Below are 8,355 nucleotides of genomic sequence, written 5' to 3'. Positions count from 1 at the left end.
CAATCAGTAATACAAAAACTAAAGCCAAACTTCCCACTTATGTTCAAAAATGTACTAGAAGAGCTCTGCAAAAAGTATATAGATGTAGGAACCGGTGATGAGGCGCCTAGAACACAATGCAGGGGCTGGATTAACGACGAACAACTTGGTGGATGCAATGGTTCACAGCCTACAAACCTGGGAAGCGATCAACAGCTTTGCAGCATACGTAATGCGGGATCTCCGACAATCCGAACGTATGAGAGCTGGAGCGTCGGAGAGAGAGCCACCGACCCTAGGAAGCAATTCCCACGAGGACGTCCACTAGGATAAAGCTCCCTTTATGACATCTTTTCTTTTGTATATACGTACCTGTACCTACTCTATGTATTTGTCATCGGCTCTAGTGCCCTCTTCCAATATGAGAAATCATAAGTATGTAATGTTTGACTGAAAGAATTCACACTTGTCTATACGCAATTCCAGCTTGTTTCTTCCATCCAGGTGCTCTTCTGCAGTTCTACTAGCTACCATGATACCGTCTTGATACACTATTACTTTACTATCTCTTATCATATCTGTACAAATTTTGTTCACAAATCTTTGAAACACTGATGAACTGAGGAACTCAACTGGCCTAACGGAGTGACGAAAGATGTATATTTAACTGAGATTTTGAAAAAAATCTTTTGTCTCCAAGCTTGTCTAATGTTTATCCAAAACATTGTTCAATCTCCTAAAGTCAATGCACAATCTTAACTCGCCAGCTTTTTTAGGCGCTAACACAACGGGTGACGCATACTCCGACTCACTATTTTGCAATCAACTCCCGTCGTCTAATAAAACGACGAAAATAAGAAGCCAATCCCAAGAAACTTCTTACTGTGTGAACATTTCATTGGTATGGGAAAGTTCTCAACCGCATCTACGCCTTTGTCATCGGCTCTAATGCCCTCTTCCGATATAAGAAATACCAAGTATTTAATGCTTGACTGAAAGAACTCACACTTATCTATACGCAATTCCAGCTTGTTTCTGATTATCCTTCTAAAAAATTCTTCCAGTATATACCGGTACTCTTCGACAGTTCTACTAGCTACCATGATATCGTCTTGATACACTATTACTTTACCATCTCTAAGCATATCTGTAAAAATTTAGTTAACAAATCTTTGAAACACTGATGAACTGAGGAACTCAAACTGTCCTAACGGAGTGACGAAAGATGTATATTTAGCTGAGATTTCCTCCATGAACATGTCAAAATAGCCATCTTTTAGATCCAAATTGGAAAAAAAACGTTTGTCGCCAAGCTTGTCTAATAAAACTTTGTTCAATCTCCTAAAGTCAATGCACAACCTTAACTCGCCAGGGCGAATGATCTTCTTCTCCAAGTACCCGTCTAACATCGCCTCCAATTGCCCTTTCTCAGAATATGACAATCTTCTAGGCGCACAACTGAAGGCCTTCCACCCATCCAAGTTGAGCTTCATCTCTCATTTTACATCAGGCAATTCAGGCCTTTGTGCTACCAAATATGAACTCTCAAACAATTCCTCAAACTTTTTCCGTATTTTAAAATCTAATCTTTTACCTATTTTGCAATTAACTCCAGTATTGAAACACTCAATATTTAATAACTCAAATTCTACTTCGCTTAGAGATTGGACATTAGCAATTTCTCTTCTTTCTTCAAACTTTGTAGATCTAACTCTTTCATTAACTAACTTACTAACACCTTCATTCCAAATTTTCATAACCTTTTTGCTTCTACCTTTATTCTCTATTCATTCTCATTCGATTTTGCTATCACTTTCCTTCCATTTCGCTATCATTTTCCTTAACTATTTCGCTAACATTTTTTCGTGACTTTTCTATTCTCATCATTTTTCTGTTAACTACTTCATAAACTTTTCTGTCAACATTTACATTACTAGCTATTTGCGAATGGCATCTCTGCATCGAATATTAAATTAAAGAATATCTTTATAGAATTTTTAAAAACAAAACATTTGATTTTATCATATGACAAAAGTGGACTCTCATTTAATCCGTAATATTTATGAAGTTAAATTAACTGCATTTTGTCGTTGATTCAAAAGATTCATCATCCCAAGCAAGGACTTAGAAGAGGGAATGTCAAGAATGAAATTAGTTTTGGAGGCTGCCGAGAAGAACGGATTACAGTTAAACTGGAAAGTGTCAGATTCTACAAAATCAAGTCAATTTTCTGGGATACATGATTAGTGAAGGGATGATAAAACCGAGTGAGGAGAAAATTTCAGCAGTACACAATTTTCCAAGACCGCGTGATAAGAAAGCAGTGCAAAGGTTTCTTGGTTTAACATCGTATTTTCGACATTTCATTAAGGGATATGCTTTAATAACAAAGCCACTTTCCGATATGTTAAGGAACGATTGAAAGCATCATTAACAAGTGAGTCGCTATTGAGGTTATATGATCCGAAGGTGTAAACAAAGGTCCATTCTGATGCATAGAAATATGGTTACGGGGCAATTTTAATGCAGAAAGATACTGAGGATAATTTGTACAGTCTAGAACATCCGTCAGGATCAAGGATCAGGCATATGGATACTTTTTTTAGTTTTTTCTTCTTTCCCAAAAACAAGGACATTTCTCAGCAAACAAAACACAGTTATTAGTCGAAAAATCATATTTTATTCCTAAATTAAAACAAAAAAGTAACACGATTAGTTAAGGGTTGCGTGCAGTGTATTCATAACAATTGCGAAAATGGGCAAAAAAAAAGGGTATCTGACAGTGATTGATAAAGGAGATAAGGTCCATTCTGATGCATAGAAATGGGGGGGGGGGGTTTTTTTATGCCGAAAGATACTGAGGATAATTTGTTCAATCCAATTCAATACATGAGTCGAAAAACGAAGGCATGTGAGCAGAATTATCATTCATATGAGCTAGAAGTTTTAGCTATAATTGAGGCTCTAAAGAAGTGGAGGGTTTACATTCTTGGATTGCAGTTCACTATAGTTACAGACTGTAATGCGTTAACAATGACCATGAGAAAACAGGAAGATTCCTTGAGAGTAGCTCGGTGGGCCATGTTTTTGCAGGATTTTAGTTACAGTCTAGAACATCGGTCAGGATCAAGGATGAGGCATGTGGATGCTTTGAGTCGAGTTAGCTGTTATTCAATAACAGACAGTGTTATGCATCGTTTGAAAAAAAGCGCAATTGGTGGATGATTGGACAAAAGCTGTACGAAGTTTACTTGAAAATGGCGAGTATGAGGATTTCTATATTTCAAATCAGGTCTTGTTCAAAGATGCCAATAAGCAGTTGATCGTAGTACCCGAGCAGTTGGAGAACGAAATTATCTTACTGGCCCATAAACAAGGACATTTCTCAGCAAAGAAAATTGAAAGATAAAGTAACACGATTAGTTGAGGGTTGCGTGCAGTGTATCATAACAAATGCGAAAATGGGTAGAAAAGAAGGGTATCTGACAGTGATACAGGGAGATCAGCCTCTCGTCACATATCATATTGACCATGTGGGTCCAATGGTCATTACCAAGAAAAGAGGTACATTCATTTGTTAATAGTTGTCGATGGTTTTAGTAAGTTCGCATGGTTAAATCCTACCCAAAGTACCGGGGCAGAAGAAGTTGTAAATAATTGGGAAAAAAAAGAAAATATATGTAGAATTCGAATTATTCTGGTTATTTAATTCAATATTATTTAAGGATGTGATTTCCTTATTTAAACTTTTTTATTATTTATTAACAATGTTTCTTTGTGTTAAGAATACATATATTTATTAATTATTATAATGGCCTTAGCGACAAATTTGGGTGTGCGATGTGATCGAGGGGAGAGTACGATTGCGAGTGCTTTTCGATCGACGCTTCTGCTTTATTTTCATGAGTGAGTCGACCAGATAGGTACGGCCGCTGCGTGTCGTTCTGTCTCGCTCACTCGGTACCAAACGATTGCCATGATTATGCCTGCCAGACACTTCATTTCCTACAATCGGCTGTCCTGACAAGTCATTCGACCCGAATGATCCTAGCCAAGGTTTCATGAACTCAGCCACTGTTGAGGTCTTACAATGTCCTTCACCGTCGCCAACCTTCTCGACGTCGTATCGACCGTGCCTATTTACCTTCGTAACTTTATATGGTCCTAAGTATTTACCTCTCAACTTTAGACCTGTCCCATACTGCGTACGTTTAATCGCCACTAACTCGTTTAAATTGTATTTTCTTTTACATTTCTTGTTTTTGTCGAACGTTCTTTTCATTTCCTGCTGTATTTCATCGATATTCTTTCGAGCCTCCGCTCTAATCTCATCACGACCACAGTCTAATTCTTCTATTAACGAATCGGTTATCAGCTTTCTCATTTTGGGATCATCAGGACTACGTATCTCTATTCCTGTCAAAATCTTAAAAGGTGTAACTCTTGTACTTCTTGGAGCAGTATTATTAATAAATTGTTGCACACGACCTACATACTTGTACCAGTTTCCCTCATTCTCTTGACTAAACTTTGAAATCATTGGAACTATTATCTTATGCATCCTTTCTACTTGGCCGTTGCCACGGGTACACCTGTTGCTATCAGTAAATGCTGTATATCCTGTCTGTTACAATATTCCTTAAACGCATTGGACGTGAATGCTGCTCCCCTGTCAGAAATTATTTTCATCGGGTTACCAAAAATTATGGCCTGCCTTTCAAGAGAATCAAGTACTTCCTCGACTCCTGTTCCACGAGTCGGATACAACCATACAAACTTAGAGAACCCATCAACAATAACAAGTATATGATTGTAACGCTTTGTTGTGACCTCCATCGGGCCAACGTGATCAATGTGATATGTCATCAATGGCTGATCTCCTTTACTTATTGGCATCAAATATCCTTCCTTTTTGCCGGTCTTGGCATTAACAATAAGACATTCCACGCAACACTCAACAACACAGACTACCTTCTCTTTTAATTTTGGAATATAATACGATTTTTCTACGATATCCTGAGTCTTTCTAGCTCCAAAATGTCCTTGTTTATGTGCAATCTGTATTATTTCCTTTTCCATCTGCGAGGGAACGACAATAAGTTCTCGATTAGGGTCCTTTAACAATATTTCGTTTTCAATGTAAAAATCTTCATATCCTTTCTGTTGAACTAAGCTCCTAATCAATTAAGTCCAATCATCTGACAACTGTGCTTCCCTTAATTTATGGGTTATAGTGTCAGTTAGCAGAAAACAAGATAAAAGGCTCAAGGCATCCACATGCCGCATCTTTGAACCTGAACGATGTTCGATCTGATAATCGAAATCTTGTAGGTACATTGCCCAACGTGCTACACGCAACGGAACCTCTTTCTTTTTCATTGTCATCGTGAACGCATTACAATCTGTGACAATCTTAAATCTCAATCCTAACACATATACATATACGCCACTTTATTAATGCTCCGATAACTGCTAAAACCTCAAGTTCATATGAATCATACTTCTCTTCGCAAGGTTTAGTTTTCCGACTCATATATTGTACCGGATGGATCTTCTGAATCTTTCTGTAAAAGCGCAGCTCCGAAACCGTGTTTCGAGGCATCAGTGTGAATTTCAGTCTCTAGCTTAGGATTGTATAGCTTTAAAACAGGACCTTTGATCAATGCTAACTTCAATTGCTCAAACGCTACCATTTGCAATTCTTTAAACTCAAACTTGTTGTCCTTTCGCAAAATGTCAGTCAAGGGCTTAGCTGTTACTGCGTATCCTTCGATAAATTTACGGAAATACGATGTTAACCCTAAAAATCGTTGAACTGACTTCTTATCATGTGGGATCGGGAATCTTGAAACGGCATCAGTCTTCTCCTTACTTGGCTTAATACTTCCATTTTCAACTATATAGCCCAAAAAATTTACTTTACTCTGCAGTATCTGACATTTCTCCCAGTTTATTCTCAACCCATTTTCCGCAGCTATCTTCAACACCCTTTTAAGTTTAATTAGACCATCATTCACGCTAACACTTGGTATAATTATATCGTCCATATACACCACTGCATCTCCATTCTTTACTGATTCTCTCATTACTGCCATTATAAATCTGGTAAAAACTGCTGGAGAGTTGGAAATTCCGAATGGTACGTACAGGAATTCATACTGACCATTCTGAGTTACGAATGCAGTGTACTTCTGAGATTTTTCCTCAACAGGAACATGGAAAAACCCGTTTGTTAGATCTAAAGTAGTGTAAACCAACGCACTTTGAAGTTTTTCTAATACGGTGTCCATCTGTGGCATAGGAAAATTATCTCGGACCACTTTCTCATTTAGCTTTCTGTAATCGCAGCACAGACGCTTTTTCCCATTCTTCTTTGTTACAAGTACAACAGGCGAAGCATATTCGGAAAAACTTGGCCTTATTATCTTCTCCTCTAACCATTCTTGTACTATACTATCAACCATTTTCTGATCAGACTCTGCTAGACGCCTTGGATGCTGATAAACTGGCAACTCATCCGTTAGTACAATCTTCATTTCTATAGGAGTGCTTGTATTTCTAATAGGTTTGTAACTATTAATCAACTTCTTGACTTCACTACCGATTTCTGCACTGATATGTGACAATTCACTCTTGATTTCCAATTTATTCTGTTCTGCACTGTGCATACACATACTTTCAAATTCCTCAAACAACTCAGCACAAGATTTATTCGCGTTACACAGTGATTCTTTTCTGTTGATGCTCACAAACTTTGTACCTTTCTTGGTAACAACCAAATCGACGTGATCTAATATGGTTCTACCCAAAATTGCCTCATATGCCATGTCTTCATCAGGAACGATATGAAACTCGACTTCCATCTCATTGCCATCTATCTTGACAGTTATGCTAAAACTACCGAAGGTCATCACATGACTTCCACCAATGCCTGTAAGAGTCTTCGAATATCCAGTTAGTGACTTAATTCCGAGTTTAACAAACACGCTTTTACGTATGAGACTCAAATTTGCTCCTGTATCAATTAGACCGTTGAACTTAATCGATTTATAAGTTACTTCTTTCAACTCCACACCCGAATCAGTAAATTTACCTGATGCTTTTATTAATTTATCATCTACAACATTGGTGCTTTCAACTTTGGTGGTATCTTTATCTTTACATTCAAACGAACGATGGCCTGTTTTGCCACATTTAAAACAAGTAAACGTTTTCTTGTTACAGTCTCTCATCATGTGTGAAGGATCACCACACTTAAAACATTTGCGATCATCTTTTGTTGTCGAATTTTTCTCTCTATTATCTCTACCTTGCTTGTGAACAGATGACTCGAATGTTGTTTTCTTTGACGACTTTCTAGGATCATAGGATTTTAAGTAGGTCTCTATTTGAACTTTTAACGCATCCACTGTTCTCGCCTGATACAATAATGCCTTATTTGCTCTCATGTCTGGTATACCTTCTACGAAATACTCGATTAAACTTTCGTCATCCAAATCGATTGGCTTTGCGATTTCCATTAACGAATACAAAAACTCATACAAGTTCTCACCTCTTTTTAACTGTCGATTGCTCAGTCTTCTATGAACTTCTGCTGATGAAACCTTTACTCTAAATTCGTTTTTCAAAGCTACTTTCAGGGACTCCCAACTACAAATATCTCTCTTACTACGTATAAACGATAATGCAGCTCCCTTTAACAATTGTTTTGCATACACAAAAAGCTGTAACTGACTCCACTGTACGGTTAAAGCGCATTCTTCTAGCTCCCTAATCCATTGTACAACATCAATCGAACCTAAACCGCAAAACTCTGAAACGCTTCCCTCCACATCTTTTAGTGTGAACCATGACCTTTGCCCATCTGTGTTCGGGACTTCTCGAATTGTTCTAGCCGAGGCGAAATCTGCCTCCTGCCCGTCATTCTCAATTTCTATTAGATCGTAGTGAGCGAGTAGACGCGTTTGCAGCTCTGCTTTAAGGCCTGTAGTCTCTAGCCCTAACTCTCTCAATTTAGTGCGCAACTCCTCAATACGCAACGTTAGAATCTCACCTCGATCCATTTCACTCAATTACAGTTATATTGCTTAACAAGATTGGTATAGTAATATATAGGTAGTATTAATCAATCAAATTTGTTACGACTTAACAAGATTTACACACTATGTTAATGTAGGTCAAATTGTGTTAGGTTATGGTTTAATTCAGACGATTCTTAGAAATGTGCTCTCTGCAGCTCGCATCAATTTCGTCGATATTTTTGCCACCGGTCTGGTTTCGCTGTGCAAGCAAAGTAACTCACACTCAAGACAATAATTAAACAGCTCACCCAACTATAGTCGTCCTGCTCTATGGGGCCACTCAATATCTCTGTAG

The sequence above is a fragment of the Drosophila tropicalis genome, unplaced genomic scaffold (assembly GCF_018151085.1).
Source record: "Drosophila tropicalis isolate 14030-0801.00 unplaced genomic scaffold, ASM1815108v1 contig_717, whole genome shotgun sequence".
Taxonomy (NCBI): domain Eukaryota; kingdom Metazoa; phylum Arthropoda; class Insecta; order Diptera; family Drosophilidae; genus Drosophila; species Drosophila tropicalis.
This window is presented reverse-complemented; position numbering follows the sequence as displayed.